Source organism: Enhydra lutris, unplaced genomic scaffold, assembly GCF_002288905.1.
Source record: "Enhydra lutris kenyoni isolate GAN:26980312 unplaced genomic scaffold, ASM228890v2 scaffoldscaffold49, whole genome shotgun sequence".
Taxonomy (NCBI): Eukaryota; Metazoa; Chordata; class Mammalia; order Carnivora; family Mustelidae; genus Enhydra; species Enhydra lutris.
This window is the reverse complement of record NW_019154133.1, coordinates 13,409,339-13,434,464: the sequence shown is the minus strand read 5'-3', so window position 1 is coordinate 13,434,464 and position 25,126 is coordinate 13,409,339. Positions and strand designations below refer to the sequence as shown.

Below are 25,126 nucleotides of genomic sequence, written 5' to 3'. Positions count from 1 at the left end.
TTTTACACTTTAATGATTCTTTAAACAAAAAAGGGTATTTTAGGGCTTTCTCTGAGGCTGATAGGTGTTTCTGTTTAATGAGGTTTTTATTATACTGTATTGGCTTCCCTGAAAAGAAATTACAAGCAGCAAACAGCTGATAATAGAACAAGACTGGAAGAAACAATAACCAAGAGGGGGGAAAAGTAGTGTGGCAGTAGGTGCACACTTTGTAGCTCGGGGACCAAATGCCCCTCCCACCCTCCCTTGGCCACCATTGCCCCGGTAATAAAGGATGTGGGCGCTCATGTGCCGGTCCTGTGTGCCCGAGAGATATGGACATAGATCTAGACCCAGCTAAACTGCCCTCTGTGGAGGAAGAAGGGTGGTGAGCTCAGTCTAGACAAAGATGAGTGTGGCTCAGAGTGCGGGTTTACAAGGGCTGGCCGGTTACCATGGAAACTAATTGGAGCTAATAAGTAAAGGGACATTTTAACTGTGGGAACAGAATAGAAGAGGTTCTTTTTCAATATCACCGTTACCTACAATTAATCTTTCGTTTTAGGAGTGTCCTTACTTAATTCTTATGATGGAGCCATTCCCTCCGCGCACGACCTCACCCTGAGCCACATGACGTTCAAATGCCGAATGTCATCTTTCAGAATGTGCCGTGTTTTAGGTTTAGATCTCTCAAGACAGAATCAATTTCACTTTTTTTTTTTCCCCTAAAAAATAAACTGTTTGCAGATGGCAAGGAGAAAGGAAGAGAGGTAATGGAAAATTCTTAACTTCTAAACGGACACTCTGCTGAGCAGCGAAACCGTGGCTACAGGGAGAGGGGAAGCTGGGACCTTACCCTGCAGCACCAGCTTGAGGTTTTTGTTTGAGTTGATTTTCCTTAACAAAAGCATTTCAGAACATCAGCAACAACAACAAAAAAGAAATGTGTCACTGTGGACTCCTTTTACAATACTTTTGAAAGGTAATGTTTGCGGACACTGCACAGAGCAAAAATGAAGTTCGTGGCAAATGAGGAGGATCTATTGCTCAACTTATATATATATTTTAAATTTTAACACAAGTTTTAAGCAGTATAAATAGCTGAAGTTATCAATAAAAGGAAAACGGTAGCTGGGATTTAATGAAAAGATTTACAATCAAGAATAGAATAAAAATGTTTGTGTTAAAAAGTACTTTCAACAATAATGTGTGTCAGAGCCAGGATCACTTTGGAAAAGTCTTATGGAAGGTATGTTACAAGCACAGGGTTGATAAAACACGATTCAACACCTTTATAGTTTCTGAGGTTTTACTTTTGTAACTCAATTTACAGTTTAAGAGAACGCAAACCACCTTAATAATGTCTCGAGGGCCTTCAAAATCTATGCAGTTGAGGTAATCCAGATTTTCAGACATGAGTCTGGTTGGATTGACAAAAAAAAAAAAAAAAATTAATGAAAAAATTGCCTCACAATAATTGGCACTATTAAAATTTTTATGGTGCCCGAGGGAAGTTTCAGCCCTGTCGTGCCACTTGCCATTGTTGAAGCTTTCTGTGTTGATTATGTATCTGGATTTAGCTGATTAGGAGTAATGGTTTAGTACATAGAGTATATATTGTGAAACACACACCTCATAATCACTTCTGGGAAGAAATTAAGCAAATGAATCAGAACTCCAACCTCTAATCCTTTTTTTTCCCCCTTTTCTTCCCTGCAGCCCAGTTGTAGGGGGAAAAAAAAAACTGAAAATTATAGTTCTTAATTCTGTACTTCAAAAAATTGCACCAGGAGTAATTTTCAAGTATCTTAATATAATAACACATAAAAATGCCTTAGAAAACAAGCTGGTCAAGTTAATTTTGCTACTTATCGAAATAATTCTCTTTGTGATACTGGCGCTCCAAACGTGAGCTATCGATTTGCAATCTAGATTTTAACACTTTGAGCAAATATTAAGTTTTCTTGGCTTTTATGCCTGCACTCCCCATCCCAGTTCTAAGAAATTCAGAAGATATAATATTTAAAATGTTGGCTCAGCACAGACACTGTCAGGGAGTTGATAATATTTCAAATTCCTGTTTTCCTTTTCAGATTATCGAAATTCCTTAGACGTCTGATGGCATTTTTGGTGAAGTGATGAGATTTGTAGCAATTAATTTTTTTCCAGATATCTCCTTAAAGCATTGTAACAAGTATAGCCATTTTCTGGTTCAGACTGCTATCAACGTAATTAGTTCTGTAAAAACAGTTCAGAGAACTCAAAAAAAAGGAAAGAAAGAAAGAAAGAAATGCACGTAAGAAGGAGGTATCGAAATGACCAAAAATTGAAAACATTTCAAAGCAAAATTGTTAATGAGCTGTTTGAGCTATATGGACATTATAAGTGCAATTAACTAGAAGCCAATAAAAATAATCAATGACAGAGTGCAGCCCTCTGGTACCCAGGACTTTTACAAAGAGATGTCTGTGAAAGCAGCAAGTGATTAAAAAAGCCACCTTTATCTATGGGAGTGTGTGCTATTTTACATGAGTAGAAACTAAAATGATTTTCATTGACCATTTCTGAAGTTCAGCCTGTGGCCAAGAGCGAAAAGCTGTATGTGGGAATAGACAAGTTTCTGCTCTCCCCCCTTCCCTGGAATGTTGGAGGCAGCCATGATCTAATCAAAGGAAGGTAGGAGTTTAGATCTCAAACTGTAGATGTCACATTTCAGTGCAAACTACTCCTACATTAACACGTTATCAGTATGTCAGGATGAATCTTTTATCTCCTGGGGGTGGTGATGGTGTATGTGTATGTGGGGGTGGGGGGAGCGGAGGTGCCTCACTGGGAAGATTGCCTTCACCAGGTTGGCAGGGAAAGATTTTTGGTGTTTCCGTGCATCACTCAGAGGGTCCCAGTGGTCCCCGGGGAGCACAAGGAGTTGTGAAAAGTAACGCACAACTGGCCACCAGAATAATTCATTCCCTCCACCTTCTGTTTAGCACCTCCCACTCCTCCTCTCTTTGGAGCCGTCCTTTCTCTCTGAAATCTCAGGTTACTTGACTGGGAGTTCTCAGACCTCCAGTTTCAGTCCTGCCCTCAGCCTCCGGTCGGTGAGAGACACCCAGCCCCAGCAATTGGATTGGGCAGCCTGTCTTGACACACCACTGTGCTGAGTGCTTGAGGACGTGTTGCACCAGATGGTTGGGGTTAGTGTGTGTCATCACATTCGAGTGGGGATTAGGAGCAGGGAGGCTGCCTTGCTGGAGCTGTGTGGTCTTCTCCAAGGGAGAGTTGCGGGCAAGGAAACTACTTTGCTTTTGGGAGAAGAGGAGGAATTCATTTTCTGCAGCCACAAGAAAGGCAGTTTTTTCAGGTAAAGTAAAAGACATCGAATGCTTCTCTCTCTCTCTCTCTCTTTTTCTCTCTCTCTCTCTCTTAACATAGTTTTGAATGGAATGCTAGCACAGCACACTTGTCAAAGCCCGTTGTGGCTACCCTATCAATGCTGCTATTGTACGGCGGACAGATAACAGTGAGCATAGCTTGGTGCTTGGCTGTCTTTATAGAACTAACACTCCTCCTGCCTTGCTCTTGAAGGTGTAGCTAAGAAAATGTCTTTTGGAGCAGTGTTTGTACGCTTGAATAGCCTCGTTGCCTCCCCCAGACAGGAGCTGTAAATTGTTCCGGGAAGGACGGATCGGGCCAAGAGAGCATTTATTTCAGCCTTCCAAATTAAAATGCACTTTCAAACTGTTGCATTTTACCGCTCTGTTTGTAAAGATCCTTTCGGGAGTCTATTTCTGAGTTTGCTGGCAGAGACGGAAATGCTTTCTTAACCGATTTTTAAAAGGTACATTGTGTCTGATTTATGACGGACTCAAGGGTTTCTAGCAAAATTTGGAGGTTGGAAACTCCTGAAGAGAAGAGGCTGCCCTTTGAGCAGCTGAGAGAGTGGCTTTAAAGTAAAAATGCTTAGAGCTAGAGGAAAAGCAGAAAAGGAGGAAGTAGGAAAATGCCCTTTAACGGAGTTTAGCCTCCTGCAGCTGCAGGGGAGCAGATGGAGTAATTCATTTGCAGATCTGTTTGTGAAAGTTTTACAAGTCATTGAAAACTAAAGTAGCATCTCTGTAATGGATCGTTAAAGTCACTACGTTTATGGGTTTTAAACAGGCTATCTGAAGTGTTAATTAAATGGAAATAGATTTTCTGGCTGGGTTATAAACAAACATTTAAAAGAAAAGGTTTTAATTATAAATTAGTCATTGGAAATTAATGGTCATCTGGTCCCTGAGCAACATAAAATGAGTTTTCATCACATATGTGAGTAGCTGGTAAGATAACCCATCTGCTAAAAGCACCCACCCAAATTAAATCGACCTGAAATGTACCAATGGGACATATATACTACATTTAACGTGTGATGTGAAGAAGGCCTCTCAAGCCGATGCCTTGTTTTTACAGGGATCAAAAAGTAAAATCTTCACTTTTCCAAATTTTTGATGGAGCTAGGTGAGTCAATGAATCCCTTCTTTTGCCCCCTGACAGACTTGCCCTCCTACACCCACGTTCATATACCCGCGGTGCTCAAGATTTCTTGCTCTTACTGGACTCTCACATTTGGTAGAGAAACCCAACACTGTCCTTACCCTTTGCAGGTGAGAAATTCGATGAATAAAACTGTATAGCAGCTATTCTGAAATAGGAGCTGTTTAATAGGCTGAACAACAGGATTTATGGCTAGAGCTTTGTGATTTTTCTATTCAACGGCATAAAGATGCCTGTAAAATTATGTTTCCACTTGTAGTATGCATTTTTTTTTCTTGCATCCTGCCAGTTGATATTTTTTTCATCTTGTCTTTAAAAAGTTACGATTGAAACAATATTTCAGCATGGTGCTCAGTTGCGATTCAATTCACGGTGTTCTCTGGTTCTGGTCTCAAAGCCTTCAATGAGAAAGTCTCCTCATAAATAAGCAGGCGGTTATAATGACCGAGTATTATCCGATTCCTAATATTACATAACCGAAATAGGACTAAGTTCATAAACTGAAGTCTTCTGGAATTCCAGTCATTCCATTATGGCTCTACAATGGAACCGGGGCTTTAAAAAAAGAAAGACAGAAAGGCAAACTCGTATCTCGTATCTCGGGTGCCTTTAGGATTAGGACTCCAAGCACACCAGGTAACAGGTATGGGGCTGACCACCCATGGCACGTTTCACTAGCACAGAAGTATTTTCTAAGAAAGTAAAGTTTCTCCTCGCAGGACAGAGGTGTGGTGTGGGCAGCTAACAAAGGCAAGTTCCGTTTAGCCGTGGGAGCCCCACAGCAGATGTCATTCTTGTTCCAGACTGACCACGAGGCTCCCTGCCCAGGATTTTGACAATCTGGGAGCATTCCACACCCCCCACTCCCGCAAAAGTCCATCGCATGCAGGATCAGGCAGGATGGAGACAAAACAAGAAGAGTTGAGAAATAATAAATTCACACCTTGAGAAGGCAGAGGGTTGTATTATCCCGCCTCCCCCCCACCCACCGCCGCCCCCGACCCGGCCAGGCTAAAGTAACATGAAGTTAACTTAGCACAACTAAAAGGCTCTGCTTAAAAGGCAGTGCCCACAGGGCAATCCCAGTTGCTTGTCAAAATCGAAATCTACGGTTCCAGATGGTAAACATTCAGAGACATATTTATGGTGACTTCTACATACCTCCGTCTGACATTTGGTTTCTTCCTGAGAGCACTTGCGCTGGTAACACACATGAAGTTCCCATCAGTATCACAACAGCTGGAAAAGTGTTTGAGCACCAAGGTTGACCCTCCCAGGGAAGGGAAAAATAACCGGGAGGGCAGATCTCCATTTGCACTGTGGATGGGTCCTGCTATCTAGGCATGCAGTGAGCTAGCTCAGAGGCTAACAGTCTGAAAAGCTCTATCCAGTTAAGTTGCAAAATCCACTTTTAGGGCGGAGTGGAAAACAAAAATACAGGAATTCAAATACTCACTGATCTGCTAGCTTATAAGTGGGAATCTTCATCAAATAATTAAAAGGGCTCTTCTCTCTTTCCTTCTAAGAAAATTTATGTGACTTCAGGTAGATTGTTGTGGTCCTTTCCATTGTGATAGTCAATAGTAGAGACAAGTGTCAAGGGTGACACTTTGCATTTCCTTTCCTGACTGTATATCCATGCAGGAACGCACTGGGGTTTGCGGGTCTTTTGTATTTTAGATTCAAAATGGTTTACTCTTGACAAATCCATAAAGCAAGGTTTGGGATACTCAGTACTGAGCTTTCGCCAACCGTTGCCCTGTGGATGAGGCCAACCAGTGGGTCAGGTCAGGACATCTGGTTCTTTTTTTCCCTTGTACAATATTTTTGTGTAGAGAGCGCAGAGTACATTTCAGGAGATTAAAATGTTTAAGGCGCTGACTCTAAATAGATTATTATTTTTATCATCATTATTGACTTTGAGGGAAAAGAAGCTCATGTATGAAATTAATTCTATGGCCATATGGTAAATTTACCTTTCCTTTAGGTTAGATCCTTGGGCAGGAGTGGGGGAGGCATTTGAAAGAAGATATTTTTGGGAAAAGTTTGTCCTGAAATATGTTTCCTATTTAAAGTATTTTCAATTCTATCTCAGTATGCTGAGAAGGAGGGGAATTAGCCTGTTAGCTTTTTTTTTCCCCCCTCTCTCTCAAATATCCCCCTCACCCCCATAGCTAATCTGTCGTCAAATTCTGTGAGTCCTTCCTTTAGAACATCTCTCACATCTGGCTGCAGCCACCACTCCAGAATGATCGTGTCACACGTGGACCATTACAACAGCCTCCTTGCAGGTCCATTTCCCTCTTCTGTCCATCCCTGCAAACTGAGCTTCCTAGAAGTCTGCTTCGGTCAAAGCATTTCTGAGCTGAGAAGTCCTCCTACGTGGGCCCCATTACCCACAGAATGCACTTCACATGACATGCTGGCCATCCATTATTTGGTCCTAACTTTCCGACCATGTCTTCCACTAAATCAATGCAGCAGCCCAAGTCTCCTGTTCCCTGTAGCCCAGGTGGCCTGTTGGGCTCCTAACCCCTCCTGGTCTCTTCTCTTAACCCAACCACTCTAGTTTTCTAGCTTGTCTTCAAAATGAGAATCTATCCTCATGGGCACCCTTCTTCAGGTTCAACGTTTGTAATACTGTGTGTGAAACATTCATCACCTCTCTAAACTCATCCTTCTCACGCTTAAGTCCCATCTCCTCCAAGAAGCCTCCCCTGACTACCACATCTCACGGTGATGTTTTCCTTCCCTCGAACCTGACCATTAGTGATCCATGGATTGCACTCAGCACATTCACCTTCTTCTTATCTTGTTTTCTACTTTGCCATCTTCTCCCCTGACTCATCAGGTAGGGTGAAGTCTCCTAAGACAGGAACTGGTTTGGTCCACTTCCCTTTCCCATGGGAGATACTAATAAGTGTGTGTTGACTAGGTCACAGGGACTTTCAAACGTGCAAGGCACTTTTCTCTCTGGTTACCCCCACTTTAGAGCTATTTGCCAGCTCTAATAACTATCTCCACACATGAGAGAAAAGAAAAAAACAAAAGATAACACCTGATTGGTTGTATTTTGTGGTAGCTTAGAAAAAGTTCCATTTAAACAGAATGTGGAATTATTGCCCCAAATTAAGTTTGAGTATTATAATGACAGATCTCCATCTATTTCAGCTTTCTGTAACTATCACAGAAATTAAGTCTACTAGCTGCCCCTTATGGTATAAAATTTCAACCATGATTTTGGAAGCAAGAGAGTACAGTCTTTGGGTTTAGACAGCCTTGTGCTCTAACCCAGGGACCACCTGTCAGTAGCTGAGTGGCCTTGGACAGGTGACTTACCGTTCAGCACCCCGACAGAGACAGAGACACTTACCTTGAGGACATTGTGAAGAAAACACATAAAGAAACTAGCTTGACGCATGTGCAATAAATGGGAGAGAAAGATGGTTGGTAGGTACAGATAGAGACCCAGGATGCATGACTGTGTTCATCTCAGTTATATGTCATCAATTTCATGTATTTATGGTGTGTCTTTCCTTTTCTGTCACCAAAGGCAGGGGGAAGGGGAAGGGAACTCAAGAGAGTGAGATTGGTGGATGTGGGGAGAGCTGCAGAAGGCAGGAAAAGGGAGGGAGAGGGAGGACAGAGGGAGAGGGAGATGGAAGGGGTGGCCGCTTTTGGCCTTAGGAGTTTGGAGCCACTGAGTTAATGGATCTGTGGGGACAATGGTGACAGTTGAATACACTTCGCAGGGAGGAGCAGAGTCCTGGGTCCTGCATTAAAGGAAAATAAAGAACAGGCACTGGGCTGCAGCGCTGGGGGGAAACAAAGGGTCGGAGCAGTGGACCCCAGCGGGGAGCTGAATTCAGGGAAGGGTCATGTGCTCCTCTTCCTTCCTTTGGGCCCACTATTTAGAAAGAAATAATAACTTGGCAAAACATTGTAGGAGTCAGGTCAAGCTTCCAGAAGTAATTGGTAAAGCAAGATACCATTTAGACAAAACACGGGGCTTGGACCTTTGCCGTCCTTCACCTCCAAACCAGATTCCACGAAAAAGCTGAAAGCAATCAGCCTGAGCTCTGTTCTGTTCCTAAACTCTGCACCCACCATCACACACTGAACCTTCTCCCTGTGCCCTTGCCCCAGAAGGGCAGCTGACTGAGAAATTAGCTCACGTTGCACTGTAGGCAACCTCACAAACATGTCTGTGGACGCTGGTCATTCAATTGCAGTTTTCAAGCTCTTGGGACAGATCAAAGGATATTCTTTCCAATCCTGATCATCTGGTCTGCACCTGCCCCAGGCCAGGGAGAGGAAAAAAAACTGGAACTCCTCTAAGATAAAGGGCAAGGCAGTATTTCTGGAGATCCCTCCTTCTCCCGGCAAACACATTCTAGAGAACCTTCATTAACAGTTATGGTACCTCACCCCCCCTTAGTGGCAGCAACCGACTTGCATTCTCTTTGTCCTCAAAATATGTGATTCTTGTCCTACTCCACGATCATCTGCTAAACCTCGTTAATTAAAAATAAATAAATAAAATGTGGGTCTCTACTTCACCTTCAAAAGGTAAAACTTTTCCTTATACTCTGATTTTCTTTTTGACCGTAGAGCTACAAATCTGTGAGACACTACTTCTACATTTTTTGAAAATGTGAATCCAAGGGACTCTGACATGCTACCATTTACCTAGTGGGGGAGATGGATATTAAAATGCTATGCTGAATAAATGAACAGACACACCATGTTTCTGGATTTAAAAAAAAAAAAAAAAAAGCTCATTGTAAAAGGTAAAGTGTCCCCAAATTAATCTCCACATTTTGAGTAATGCTAATGCCATTTTCACACAAGGTGAGATAGAACTGGTGGTGGGAGCAGAGTTGGGGAACTGGCAAGGGCCCAGGGCACTCTTGCTTGGATGTAAAATGAGGATTCTAAAGTTCATCTGGGTAGTAAACGCAGGAACAAGCCACGACATTTTTGTAAGAAAAGAGGGCCATAGTAAGACAGGGACGTGTTTTATCACACATCCCAGCATGTTATAAAACCGCAATAATTGAATTTTTCTGTTCTTAAGCCATTGGCTCTGATGTAGATTTTTATTGACCTTCATGTATTTCTGTTTCTGTTGTGTTCTCCTCAGTTTTTATTCATTTATTTATTTGGGGTTTAGGGGTTTTTGTTTGTTTTGCTGGCCTTGCCCAGGTCTTCAGTTCAGCCACAAATTGCTCTTCCTAGATACTAGTTCTGCTGCCACAACTAATGGAAACCTGGCACTAGTATGACTTTGCATTAGTTTTCCCATCTGCCTATAGAGCTAATACTCTATGAACCTTTTCACTTCATAAAAACCCTAAAGTCAGTTTGTCTCAAGAACTGAGGAGAATCCTGTGGAATCCATTCACTTGACGAAAGAAACCCAAAACATACCAGCCTAAGAGTTGTCCCACTTTTCTGAGCAATAATAGAACGCTCCTAATGAACCAAATAGAAATCTGAGTTGCGGAGAGCTTTGTCTGTTGTCCAATTTCGTGGTGTGTTGTTATGGCTCAGGCATGTTGTGGAAACACCTGCTATATTAATTTAAAATAAAACTGAAAGTCAGACTCTTATAAGATATTAGCAATGCCCAAGTCGTGGTGAGAAAAGATTAACTGCATGCCGAGTGTGTATTTATTAAATTAATTTAGAAGTGTGCACCTGTGAATATTATCTTCAAACTCATATCACTAATATGGCTTAGCACCCAAGTCACCTTTCTATAATACAACATGTCCTCTGAATAGACTTCCTGCCAGTTTAAAGCCTCCCCCTTAACCTTCACCTGCCCATAATCAATCTTCCCCTGAATAGAAGCTTCGAGTAAACAGATGTGCTTGGCATTGCATCCAGATATCCTCGAAACTTCAACTTTCAGCTTTCATGTATAAGAATTGCATTCCGGCAAAGAGGCCCCTGCAAGGCGTGTGCTTCTTTTTCCCTCTTGAGAGCTTCATGCTGCTAAGAAAAAGAAAACTGTTCTGAATGTAACCGATGAATAAAAGCATAAATGATGTAATATTTGTTATTTGAGACACCTGGAGGCTTCACATGTGTTGTCACCATCGTTTTCATATATGATATCTATATTTAGTAAAAGAGATATGGGAGATATACTCAATACCAAAGAGTTTAAATGACTTTTTAGCAGTTGAGCTGATGCCCTAAGGAATAGCCATTATGTGCCTTCTATATAGAATTGGAGCCAAAAGGAAAAAGCTTAAGAAAGCTCCATCGATTGGTTAATCCGTTTATTCCTTATGTATTTGAGAGCTTCCTGCGTATTTCTATCCCAGTGTGGAGAGGAATACAAAATTATACACGACACCATCCGTGCCCTGAAGGAATAGCTAGCTTAGCTGCGAGGAGAAGACAGACACACAGACAATTGTTTAGTAGTATGCAAAGAATGTGGTGGCTAAGTATCAATTATTTGTCCTAATTAAATATAAAGGACATCCACAGAGCCCCCTATTGGAGGAACGGGAACCTGGGCTGGCCAAGACTTGGTCATCTCCATCTTTACAAACTTTGTGCAGACAATTTATTTACCCTCATTCACTCAGCTTCCTTCTCCATAAAATGGAGATATGGTTACCAAAAAGAGTTGTCATAAAGGTTAAATGGCATAGTAAAAGTAAGGTGCTTAACACAGGACATAGACCACAGTAAGCGCTCCCACAGCTGTATCTTTTTCCAAGGTGTCAGAAAGCTCCACTTGAGTGAGGACTTGAACTTAAGCCAGGCTTGTCAATTTCACATTAAGACACAGTGCTTTTGAATCAGCACATTTGCATAGATGCACTTTGGAAATACAGTGAAGGCAGGCATTAGGCAAAGACGAGAAGGAAGAAAGGGAGAAAAGAGGAGCGACAGAAGAAAAGAAGAGCTAGGAAGGAGGAGAAGGAGTGTGGTCCACTGATGCCTCTACTCTGCACCCTTTTCTGTCTTAAGCATGTCATGTGAGAGCTACAGTAGGTTAGATTCTAGAGTGTTCTGACACAACAAGCAGACAGGTTACACTTTAGAGTTAAACAGATGCTTTAGGCAGTTTAAGCAGTAGGTTTTTCAGGGATGGAAGGAGATGAGAGAGAGAGAGAGAGAGAGAGAGGAGAGAGAACAAGACAGTTGGAATGGTACCGAAAGTTCCAAAAAAGTAAGACTGCCCAGTCCCAATGACAATGTTGAGAATGAGGAAAGGAGGAGTGTAAGAAGTGTTATAAAGAAATAAATAACAGTATCAACAACTTGATCACTGATCAAACAGAGGACAAGAGAAAGACAAGGGACAAAACGACACTGATGTACCAGCCCCAGTGAACAGGGACGGTGACACCGCCTAAGGAAAATGGGGTGCTGGAAGTAACATTTCATTTTGTAGCATCAAAAATTTCCAACGTGAAAATGGTCATTATGGAACAAATGTTTATCTGGTATCTGTAAATTAATAAGTATGCCTGGGATGATTTTATAATACAAATATAGCAAATATATGTGTGTATCGAAATCCTCAATAATATAAACATGAAATCGAATTTTCTGATCATCGATGATAATAAGATAGAATGCATAATTATCAATTTTTAAAAGATTTTATTTATTTATTTAAGAGGGAGAGAGAGACTGAGCATGAGTAGGGGGAGCGGCAGAGGGAGAAGCAGGCTTCCCACTAAGCAGGGATCCCGATGCGGGACTTACTCCCAGGACCCTGAGATTATGACCTGAGCTGAACTCAGACACTTAACTGAATGAGCCACCCAGGAACCCCTTAACTGTTTTCTTGTTTAATTACATTTTCCCTAGATAAAAAAGATCTCTCAGATTAAGAAAATGGCTGGCCGAATAACTACCTTAGTGTTTTTGAACTCTGGGGGAAATAATGAATTTCCAACTCAGCATAATAAATTACCTCTGCAGAATACCTATAGTTCTCTTCTTTTCACCAAGAAAATGCTGGTAGAGAGGGACATATCATTTAAAGAGTCTCGCAGCAAAACAAAATGAAATATTTAAGTTGCTTCTGTTCATAAAACTTCAGATTCTACCTTAGAAGAGTTGAGTTGGACATCATTTTTGCAGAACGTATGTTTTACAATTTGCAGAACATTTGTTTTACAAATGATATAGACACTCCCTTCTGTATTCACTCTAAAGAGAAACCATTCTTAATTTTAAGGTTTGGGAAAGGTTTCCCCACCCCCACCCCCACTTTTCTTTCTATCCCGTCTCACTTTGCCCTTTTATTTTCTTTGTTTCAGCCACATTTCATGTTAAGATCCTCTTCAAAATAGGAGAGTCATACTTTAGTCACTTCCTTATACGATATCAATGAATAGTTTTCAGGATTAGGTATAATTTTATTACAAGCAGATTGTATTTGCCATTTCAACCCCTGGCCCTCGATGTTGGGGCCAGCACGACTGAAAGGATGCACTACTTGAGTCAGCAAGATTTGGAATTAAAATGTAGTCTTCTTACTAGAAATTGGTGGGAATAGCATTGACCTGTGGAGACCTGACAGCATTCTGGTTCCTCAAAAGAGACTTGGGTGCTATTCAAGTTTTTAATGAAGACTTTGGCCTGTTTCATTTTACTCAACTGAGTTTTCTGAACCATGTTCCCTGGTTCCTATGGGAGAAATGCCAGCCAAAGGAACAGCACCTGTAATCCATTTCTCGTTCAGGGCTGCCATGCATGATGGTCTAATTGGCATGAACCAGTTTACATTTGAAAGCTATTAATAGCTAATGGTTTAATTGGTACTCCATGAGACATCCAGTTTAATGAACCAAGGGGAAAAGATGTAATACACAAGTGCCGCAGTTAGATCAATAAACATGGTCTGCAGCAAACACAAAAGTTGGGCTTTGCTTCCAAGCTTAAGACCAGGTCAGATCTCTTCACCTCGTACCCCCCTTAGGTCAAGGGGCTAGTGTGCTTGCATGGAGATTGGGGTATGGAACGTGAGCTGATATTCTTAAATTTCTTAATTTCAGACCATCTAAATTCTGATTAATTCAGGATTCTACTCCTCCATGTTCAACTTCTGGATCTGCCTCAGTGGGACAAAGATGTCTTGAGTAGAAGTGTGGTCATTAGGGAAAAAGAAACAAAATAAAAACAAAGATTAAGAGGCGAGAAAGAGGAAAGAATATTAATGTAGTCAAAATGTGTTCTGTTAGAGTCACTTTTTTGACACCAAGATAAAGACAAAAAAAACAAAACAAAAAACCAAAAACCCAGAAAGAAAATACGCTATCATTTGATATTTAGCATTTGTTATTTTCATTAGCCATTTTGCTCCAAAAATAATTATCCATTGTTGATCTACCCCTCTGATCAACCATTATAGTAGTCTCGGAAGTGGAATTGGAAACGTTCCTACAGTCGCTTCTGCCACTGTCATACGCCCTATGGGAGCTTAGAATATCCCATGGACTGCCTCACTGGCTTCAGGTAAATCATATTTCATGGTGGGCAAGTAATAAGTTTAAATGTTACTAGCAATAAAATAAAATTCGCCAAATGATGCAGTAGTATCACGGTTAGTGGGGGTACAGTGGAACAAACATAGAAAACCTGGATTCTAGAACTTGGCTACCATTGTATTGTGATGCACAACACTTCAGCTAAACCTTCAGGAGCATGCCACCCACCACCTCTTTGCCTTCGTTTTGCTCCCGCACCCCACCTCACAATCCCCTACTCCCCCCAACCTGGATTACATTATTCTTTACTGGCAAATTCTGCTCTTCCCTTAAGACAAGCCTGAATAAAGAAAACTTTCTCCTTGAAACTAAAAGGCATGGTGGTGGGGGAAAGAGGAAGGACTTGAATCCAGTTTTGCATCACCTCATGCTAAATTGAACTCTGTTCTTTATCTTTTTCCTATTCCCACTCATCTTACACCCCACTGTTAAGCTGACCTTCCTTTAGCTCTCTTTCCCCATTGTCCTGCTGTTACGCTAAAACAGTCATCTCTCCATTTTCTACAGCATCCAGTCTAAAAAAAATTTCAGCATTAAGGGACCTGCATAATCTTCTCCACTATGAACCACCCCACTTTATGTCTACACTTTCTGCTCTTCACTAAAGCTGGTGCAGCAGCCCTAGAATTCACCCCCACTTACTTCTACTACTAAGCATTTGCTCATACTGTTTTCTGGGTGGGGGCCGTCCTCCCAACATGCTTCTGAGTGTCCAAATTTCACCCCCATTCCCTCCATGGAACTTTCTTTTCTGAACTATTCCAGTAATAGAACTATTCCCTCTCATAAGTGCTCACCATTAAAATCTTGTCATATAATTGTTGCTCTTAGTTAGGTACGATTTTCATTAATTATTATTCTTCATATATTGTTAAGGACAATTGGGGTAGAAAATGGCATTTTGGTTATTGAGAAATTTTAGCAAACTAATCAGCTACAAACCCACAGCTATACCAGGCAATTCTTTGGATAATGTGGAAGGCACTACCTTATGTGCTGGTTCTCTGGCTTAATTCTTTTTTTTTTTTTTTCCATCTTCTGCCCACATCACTTTCCAGGGTTGCATTTTGAGCCAGCTGGATTCCATCCAGAAACAGATTCAAATAGACAATAGGCCAACTAGAATTCCCATCTTCCCTGATTAGATGTGAAATATACAAGCTGGGTGTCATTCACATGCCAGCCACTCAGAATTCTATGTTATCAATTAATTTCTGTTGAGAGCTGAACTGAAGAGTCTGTGACAATTCTGTTTCCAAGGACCTGTAAAATTATGGCTAGACAAGAATTTCAGAGATAGTGACAGATATATAGACTTGTGCCATCTGAAAGAATGTATTCACTACCTGCTGCATGACATAAAATAAAATGCCCTATAAACTCCATAGCGAATCATCCTGCCCCACCCCCCTTTTTATTTTGTAGTAGGATTTGACTGTAAAAATTCTTTGGCTAGGACTTGAATTCTCAGTTGTATGACAATTAACCAGTCAGATGACAGGCTTTAAATTACTCAAAAGAAAAAGGAAGTTAACACACATTCTGTCAAAGCTACTGGATATTTTTTTAAGGGTTTTGTTTTATTTTATTTTGACAGAGAGAGAGAGATCACAAGTAGGCGGAGAGGCAGACAGAGGGGGAGGGGGAAGCAGGCTCCCTGCCAAGCAGAGAGCCTGATCCAGGGTCTCGATCCCAGGACCTTGAGATCATGACCTGAGCCAAGGCAGAGGCTTAACCCACTGAGCCACCCAGGTATCCCTGGATCTTTTTTCTGGTAGCTGTTAGAAATACTTTAGAATAGGGATAGATTTTCCAGGAAGGATATATAAATTACTATAGAAACATGGAATGGGAGAGGTATATCTTAGAGATCATCGAAGTAAAATCTGGGAAACTGAGGCCTGGAGACTATTCAGAGACCCACCTAAAATCACAAAACTCATTCTTACCAGAGAAACTTCTACAGGCTAGGCTTCACTGAGAAATGCAAGTCAGAGAAATTCTACCAGGACCAAAGGGAGTTCATGTGTCCGTTGTACATTAAGACCTAACAGAATGTGAAGGTAGGAGTCCAGCTCTGTTTGTGACCATGGACCATCTAGCTGAGTGCCAGGATGAATAATCAGGTACTGTAGAGAATCCTTGAGACAGGAACAAATACCGGAAAAGGCATTTATTGTTCAGGTATACTCCTTGCGGAAAATCCATTCTCACATAAATACCCAGGCACTGTTGCTACAGATGAAAGTTATGTAGCTTTAATATAGAGAACCTTCTTTGTGGAGGCATGTTCTAACCTAAGTGGAAAGGATCCTACCGAGATGATGATGACAATAGTATTCATTATTCCTTCAAAACATTGGAGGAAAAGGTTACTTGAACTAAATCATTGGAATTTGCAATATTTGGGTAAGCACCGCAGAAAACTGAATCTGAGAGAGGACAAGCCCGACTCCAAAGAGGTAGTGTGTGGAATAATCAACATCAGAATTCATGTGTTCTAACTTCTATTTCATTGCTCTGTGTGCTTCAAGGGATTCAAAATACATCGCATTTTCTCAATATTAGGGAAAACTTGTTGCATTAGAACCGTTGAGCTGGGGACACCTGGGTGGCTCAGTTGGTTAAGCAGCTGCCTTCGGCTCAGGTCATGATCCCAGCATCCTGGGATCGAGTCCCGCATCGGGCTCCTTGCTCGGCAGGGAGCCTGCTTCTCCCTCTGCCTCTGCCTGCCCATCTTTCTCCTGGTGCTTTTCCCCCCCCCCCCCCCCCTCAAAAAAAAAAAAAAAAAAAATCTTTAAAAAAAAAAAAAAAAGAACCGTTGAGCTGTTCCTCAGAAACATCACCTCATTGAGAAATAAATATTTGAAATTCTTACTCAGGTATTGGAATTTTCCCAAGAGAAGTTCAAGAGCAATATTCTTCATAGCTTAATAAATTACATGAGTGTATATACCGTTATATATCTGTATAATTTATGTTTAAAACTGATTTATTTACAAGGGAAGTAAAATCAATCATTATTGGATTATAAATGTATTTCTTAGTCATTAATTTAAAATTTTTTCATGTTGTATTATAAAGAATAACAATTTAATAATTAAAAATAAAAGATTAATTTAGAATACTTAAGTGTGGTTTTGACTTTTTGAAAAACAGTTCTGTTTCTGAAACGTGCTTTAGATTTCCTTTTTTTTGTTGTTGTTGTAAGTATCTAAAGGAACCCATTATGATTTTTAGGGCAGTGAAAGAAATATGTGTACGGAAAAGCAGTATTTTTACAAATATTTTTAAGTTATTGGTCATATTTCACTCCACTGGAGAATGTGATCTCAAATCTGGTTGGAATTATAAAGAAATCAAACTTACCAGTATTACAACTTCTGATGAAAGGGAGAATTCTGCTGAGACTGTAAAGATAATGTGGCAGAATAATTATCTGTTTGTCACCGAGCTAAAGCTTATGACAGCGAACGTCGAAAAGGGTTTCTGTGAAAATGGTTTCTTTGGTTCATGAGAATACTTAGTTCATACTATCTTCGATTAAGCCTGCACATTGAACACTTCTGTAACACACGCTTTCCTTTTTCCTATTTGTATTTCAAGCTGTTGTCTATGATGAAAATAAAGCAGGTCACATTCACTACTTAAAGGGAGGACCCAAAAAAGTAAAGCTGAGCTCTAACTAAACTCCTTACAGCGCTCTAGTTCTTCTGCCTTCTTGAACATGCTCTCATAATCTCCACCAAGAAACACCAACCCAGAATGGCAAAGGGTTAAAGTAAAAAAAAAGAGGGGGCGGCATAAAGATTCAGGTCCTTGCTGGAGGAATATAACTCAGTAGATCTGTCACCAAGTGTGAGAGCAGCTTTGATGCTTCTCTAACTCACCACAGAGACTTGAAAGTTCACTCTCACCTCCAGCTGGTTGCAGACATACGCAATGCACTTTCTCAGTCTGTCCTCCACCACAACTTGTAAGTCCTCTGAAGTTCTATGTCATTGGATTTCTCCCAGTTTAGGAGATACACATCCTTTGATTTTATATAGCAATTTATGCTTTCCACAGTGCTGTCCAACACTGAGCTGATCTTGACAACCATGTGGAGCACATCACATGACTAAGCATGGGTGCTCCTTTTAAAGAATTAGAAACAGAGCAACGTGCTTAGGCAATATACACTGAGAAACACGTAGGGGTATAAGACCATGATGTATGCAACTTACTCTCAGGTTCAAGGGAAAAAAAAAAAAAATATATATATATATATATATATATATATATATATATATGTAAATATATATATATTTCAGTGAGCGGGGGAGGAGAGAGCAAGGGAGCAACTGAGAAAGGAATTGGGGCAAATTGTTAACAACAGAAGAACCCGAGTAAATTATTCTTGCAACTTTTCTATGAGTTAGCTCAACTCCCCAAACCCCAGTGGGGTTTTTTGCTAATTATTCTCAATACAATCTTTTTTAGGGAGACACAGAGGGGTTAAATAATTCATATACACAAGTTGAGCTGATCGGAGGTGCCATGAAGAACTAGAATCCAGGTCCTCTGTTTCTCCACACTTCCTCCAAACTTAACATTTATTTCTGTATACACTGAAAAGCAATTAACACTTCAAGTACTTATAAACCACAATCACATCTTTCTCCAATCAGTCACCAATAATCAGTACCCTCGCCCAGGAAAACTCATTATTTAACTGAAACTTATCTATCACCCACCACAAATCACTTTTACAATCCTACTTTATCTGATCCTCATGACTCCTTGAACGAGGTAGGTAACACAGGCAGAATGGGACCCATTTTACAGATTAAGAAACAGGTTACGGAGTATATCATTATTATTCATAGCCACTAAGTGGCAGTCATATTCTATACATAGATAATCAAGTCCTAAAATTCCAGAACCAGTACTCTTTCCAATACCTCCTCCTGATGTTCCAATGCCTTTTTAAGCACTGAATGATTATATCTAAATCTTCTTGGGCTCATGTTGTATTTAGCAATAGAAAAAAAGAACATTCTTGTAAAGAACAAAATGACTGAGAAAGATGCTTATGCTTTATTTACTGATATTACATTTAATGACAGTTAAGATTTATTAAGTACCTATCTGCCATGTACAAGTAAGTGCTTTATATACATCATCTAATTTAAATTTTTTCAACAATTCCATGACCTGGAGTCCCCATCATGCAAATAAGGAAACAGGATCTGAGAACTTGACTCACGTGACTGATGTGGTTGACCTACAGGGACCAACTCAGCACCTGGACCTCTCCACATGCCCTGTCATTAATCAAATCATCCTTATTCCATATTTCTATTTTTTTCTTTAAGCTTGGTTGATAGTTTAACCAATTCCTGTACCATATGTCCGGTAATTTTTAAATTCTGTGAGTGACAGCATATTTTCCAAGAACACAATTTGTATGGAAAAGCATATGGATGAAAAAGCAGGACCACATTTTACATCAACAGCGGCCCCCTCACACTTGTAGCATTCAATAAATGTTTGCTAGGTGAACTAATGATGTTCAGAGTTCTCTAAAAAGCTTTTAAGATGTCATGATCTAAATACTTAAACACAAAACCTAAAAATTAAATAGTTTCAAGTCACCAAACCTCAGGTCTATAGCAAAACACACATTTTCAAAGCCAGAAAAAAGAAATAATTTAAAAATATTTTTCACATTTTTTTAAAAAGACTTTTCCTTGGAAGATTGAACTACTCTGTAATTAATTGGACAGATCTGGCTTTAGACTGGTCTGGATAACCTCTTAAATGATCCCGTCTTGTCTATATGACAAAAAGAGATGCTCAGTCTTACTGCTAATTGGACTTTGTGATTTTTCTCTTTGCTCTGAATAATTGGGATAAAAAGTGAAGACAGCTGACATTCTAAGGTACCCTCACATGGGGTTGCGGGGTGGCTCAGTAGGTTAAGCGTCTGCCTTCGGCTCAGGTCATGATCCCAGGGTCCTGTGGCAGAGCCCCGCATTGGCTCCCAGCTCAGCGGCAGTCTGCTTTCCCCTCTCCACCTGCCTGATGCTCCCCTTGCTTGTGCTCTCTCTCTCTCTCTCTCTCATATAAATAAATAAAAATAAAATAAATAAGGTGCCCTCACTGGCACACTGAGCAATGATGTAGTAAGGGACCAGTCAGGAAAGAGGTGAGGTCAGGATAAGTGGTAGGATATACAATATACATTTTTCCCTCTCTTCTTCCAACCCACACTTTCAGCCCTCCTTTTTGTGGTTTCTTCCCACTCCAAAGTTTTCAATAATACTCATCTGTATACATTCTTCCTCAAATAAGAATGGTTAGGTGAGCTGAGAAGTGAGACCACATTCACTTTCTTCCTTCCTCCATAAGTAATATGACCCCCATCCTGGCCCCTTCATACGGGCACAGCACACAACCTTAAGTGCACAACTTAACCTTTCTGTAATGTAAGGAAATTTCAGGGTAAAAACTGCATTCATAGAAGTCAGTCACATATTAGGTCTCAGGTTACTCAGCTTGGCACTGGTTTAAAGCATAAAGCAGTTCCTTTTAGAAAAGGCCCATTATCACTCCCTTTGCTGTCCATCATCCTTGCCTCAGGCTCTGGCTCTTAGCCTCTCATTCTTCTTACTAATGCACCTGCCAGCCCCAGACCAGGGTACTTGCAGATTCTGCAGAAGGAGGCTTTTTCCTGTCTTGGTCTCCACATATCCTCCACCATCCCTTCCAGAGGGCATGTCCTGCTGTGGGCTGTGTCCAGGTCTCTGTCCCACATAGCTCCTGCTTTCTCTTCACCCTCTCAGCCCAATCTGCTCTCCTGTGCTTTGCCCAGCTATTCTCTCTGTGGCATATATGACTTTGTATGTGCAGTTTATTCCTCTCCTGTCCCCTGTCCCCTGGAGGGGACAATCTGAATTTGGCACATACTGAATTTCCTGGATGTTCATGTTTTCTACGTCTCTTTAACCCATTGTTTTCTACCAAAAGCTTTGTTGGGTTTTTTAACACAAACCCCAACACCCTGAGTTTACTTGATCCCCTGAAAAACTGTGCCCCAGGCTGAAGTCACAACAGTAACACTCATGTTACTGCTAGTGATTATCAATTACTGCCTTTTTATTTTTTTATTTTTTTTAAACATTTTATTTATTTGACAGACAGAATACAAGAGAGAGAGGAAGGGAAGCAGGCTCCCTACTGAGCAGAGAGCCTGATACCGGGCTCGATCCCAGGACCCTGGGATTATGACCTGAGCCGAAGGCAGAGGCTTTAACCCACTGAGCCACCCAGGCGCCCCTAGGGATCTCTTTAAAAAGACAGTCATTGGGGTGCCTGGGTGGCTCAGTGGGTTAAAGCCTCTGCCTTCGGCTCAGGTCATGATCCCAGGGTCCTGGGATTGAGCCCCGCATCGAGCCCCGCATCGGGCTCTCTGCTCAGCGGGGAGCCTGCTTCCCTTCCTCTCTCTCTGCCTGCCTCTCTGCCTACTTGTGATCTCTGTCTGTCAAATAAATAAAATCTTTAAAAAAAAAAAAACATTGTTAAAGAGATCTCTATTGTTTTCCTTTATATAATTAAATATTCATATTTAAACACAGAAACCGGCAATTCACAGATCTGTACCCCTGGGGCTAATAATACATTATATATTAATAAAAAATTAAAAATTAAAAAAAAAATAAACACAAAAACCTGGGCAGCTGTTGATAGGATTACGCCTGGCTAATGCTTACTGAAAAAAGGAATATATTTTTTACTCAGCTAGCGCAAATAATACCAAACTCATGCCCTAAAAGACCCTCAGAAAAGGGAGGAAACACCGAGGGATACTGAGTACTTAGCTCATGATAGACACTGCTATTCACATTAAAGCTTTATTAGTCATTCTAGTTATAAGTAAAGGAACTAGATGAAAACACTACACACCTGTAGAGCTAGGAATTGGACCCAAGTCAGTTTGTCTCCCCAAATCAATGCTCTCTCCCAAAGAAAGTTCTATATAAATGCTAAACAGTAAAACCCCATCACTAATTATGTGAAAGCAGTTTACATTTTCCTGCAATTTACACCTTTTTTTTTTTCCCAGACGAATTAAATCTCCAACCCTGGTAAAGTGCTTCTTCCCACAATTTACTAGGTTTTTTGGTAAAAAGCTAAATGAAGTTTGGCTGTGAAGCTGGTGAGGAAGAGAAGACTGAGCTTCCAATAAAAACTTGTTAACTGGTGTGCAACACTGTGCCCATTAAAGGTGGAAACTTCCTACAGAATACAGACTGGTCTGTACATTGTTCGTTAAGGGCCGGCCTGAGTGCTCATCTCTCAGACCTGTCTGGTGGGCTTAAGCCCAAGCCAGCCTCGAAAGTGGGGGAAACAACCCCTACCCCCCCCCCCCCGCCCCAGGGAAAACACTATTGGTGATTTCGATCTAGGACATCACAATGCCCGTGCTGCTCCATGTTTTCTGTAAGGCATTAACACTGTTCCAAATAAGCAAGACATACACATACTTACTTAATGTGCTTTCCTTTGATTTACATGCCCTTGCTTCTTAAATCATTTCCAGAAATCCTTAGGAAATGTGAAATAAATGTGTTATCTTTTCTTCCAACGGAATGTCAGATCACTTCTTGAAAGATCCTTTCCAAACGCTTTAGTTCAAACCAATTTTAACAAACTTGAATATATACACCATAATTAGGAAGCCAATTTATTCAGTTAATTTGCATCAGTCTAAATAATTTTTCCTGACAGATGACTTCCGTTCTAAGTACCAAGTACTTTTTAATCCTAGTCAGGTTATTGCTAAGGATAAATGATTTCACATTTCTCATAAAGATGCCGGTCATTAAGAATATTAACGCAAATTCCTTCCCCTTGAATAGAAATGAGCTGTTATGTTAGCCATGTTGCTGCGTCAGCTTTTCTATTGTCAAATACAACAAATGATGAGAAAATCAATTTACTCTTTAGAATTAGTCAAGTGAGGAATCCTTTGAAGTGGGGGTGCAGAGTTTTGCCTGGGTTCTATAATCACATAAAAGCGGGTACTGTATATACGTTGGTAAAATGTTGTGAAATTTAATGAGGACTACTTGCTGCCATCGACCTTCCAGACAGAATCTATCTCTGAAAAAGAATTCCCCACTCCTAAAATAGAGGTCTGATGAGCAGCAGATGTGGTTTAAATGAACCCTTGTTCAACTGAACTAAGAATATATTTTGATCTGTATGAGGCACAGGCCAGAAAAGGGGGTGTTGGGGTGGGGGGGATTATATCACAGCCTTGGCCTTGGGCTTGGTGGTGGAGTTTGAATATATTTATTTGCCCCATAAAGTTTCTCTTGTAAGGCCGAATGCAAATGAGCTTTTAGTGAATAGTTTCTAATAGTCAGAGGATGCCATACATGCTCTGCTTACGAAACAATTTACAGTTTTACTTTGTCGTCTCAGAATGTGTGGAGGAAGGAAATTCAATGGGCAGGCATAACCTTTAGAGTGATCTGTGCCCTGACAATGATTTGCAAGTTCCACAACTTTTTGTCTCTCCACCCATAAAGGGAAGATTAGATCGTTGTTCAAGAATGACAAGCATTTAATATTTGGAAATGACTAAATAGTGAAGGGCCTGGAGTCTATAGAAATGCTGAGGAGAAGATTAATTTCCAGCCAAAATCTAGTACAAACATGACCTTCCTATTGTAAATCTCATGAATAGGAAAAGAAATTACATCTAAAGCTTTGTTTCTAGGGCTCAGAATTTGGAAATATATTAATACTGGAATGCTTCCGATGGGGGGGAAAAAAGATCTGTTTATTATAATCTCTTGTCCGTGGAGATGAGAAAAATTCTTTCTGCTACATTTTACAGAAAGAATGCAGTTGGTGAAGATTTAAATGACAGGAATGGAAGGGTCATCTTTTCATTCTTTTGCCTTCAGGCAGGGCTCAACTTAAGTCATCTCTGGAAAGAGAACAGTGCTGTTGCTCCCAAAAATCTCCAGGTGAGAAGGATAAAAATTAAAACGGGCAGATGGGAAAGCTCTAAGGCCTTGAAATTAATAAAGGTCAGTTCTGGCTGACATTCATTTCAGTTAAAAATCGTTCCTATTTGCAAATAGCCTGACACTTAGCAACACTCCAAAGGAAGTGATGTTTGGCACCAGTTCTCTGAAAATTCCATTTAGTATTAGTATTCATGTCTGGTCATTGTTTTGTTCACCTCCCCTTCACCCTGACGGTGAGGAAAGTCCTGACTGAAGATTCTAGAATGACCAAACACAGGACATCTGACCCTGCACACATCGGATCAACAGCAGATTGTTAATCTCATATACTCACAGCCCAGGGGAGGAAGACACAACACACCCATAGAGCCACACAGAGGTTGCACTGAGGAACAAGAAAATGCTGTGGGGGGTGGGCTTTGTAGTAACAAGAGGATGAGGTGTACCTTGATTCCCAGGGTGGGATACAGTTGGCTTGATTCAGTGACTGTGTGGTCGGGCAGGGAAGTGAAACTTATTAGGCTGAAGACCAGGTGGAGTGCAGCTGGTCCAGCTGCAAGGAAGCTAGCCAGGTGGGAAGCCTTTCCCACTCGGGAGGGAAGGGAGTTCGCTTTCCCTTGGCTATATTTGGCCCCTCTCAGAGTAATATCTATGCCACACTTAGTGCGTCTCATGTGAGGAGAGTTGCTTCTGACTGGATTAATAAATATGAAGACATAAACAGTTTCCTAGCGAGAGTATTCTCATGCCAAGCCTATATAATTAGCTAGATGATTCATGCAGAAGTATCCTTTGCTACTCACTTTGATTTGAATGAAAAGAGGAAGAGAGCTCGAAATCATCCAGACAAATTACATATTTAATTCCTCACTTGATTTCGATTTGTCACAAGGTGAATATTGACTAACTTGAGACTTAGAGCCAAAAGGCTGAAAATGGTCTAGCTCATGGAAGTGAAGGGGTTTCTGTCTTCCATTTGTCATGAAGAATTCTGTCAGGAAATGCGGTCAAGTCAAACTCTCTCTCCCTTTCCCTGCCAGTTAACAAGTGAAAAAATAAAGG

The 25,126-nt window shown here is 40.8% G+C and overlaps 1 protein-coding gene across 1 annotated transcript in view; it reads left to right on the top strand.

Annotated features, from left to right (window-relative positions):
- Positions 1–3,308: 3,308 nt before the first annotated feature.
- LOC111156825 (sulfatase 1) overlaps positions 3,309–25,126 on the top strand; it is a 176,605-nt gene continuing 154,787 nt past the window's right edge. Inside the window, exon 1 of the mRNA XM_022517920.1 lies at positions 3,309–3,340. The gene's annotated coding sequence lies outside the window, so the exon portion shown is untranslated. The remainder of the gene's footprint in view (positions 3,341–25,126) is intronic.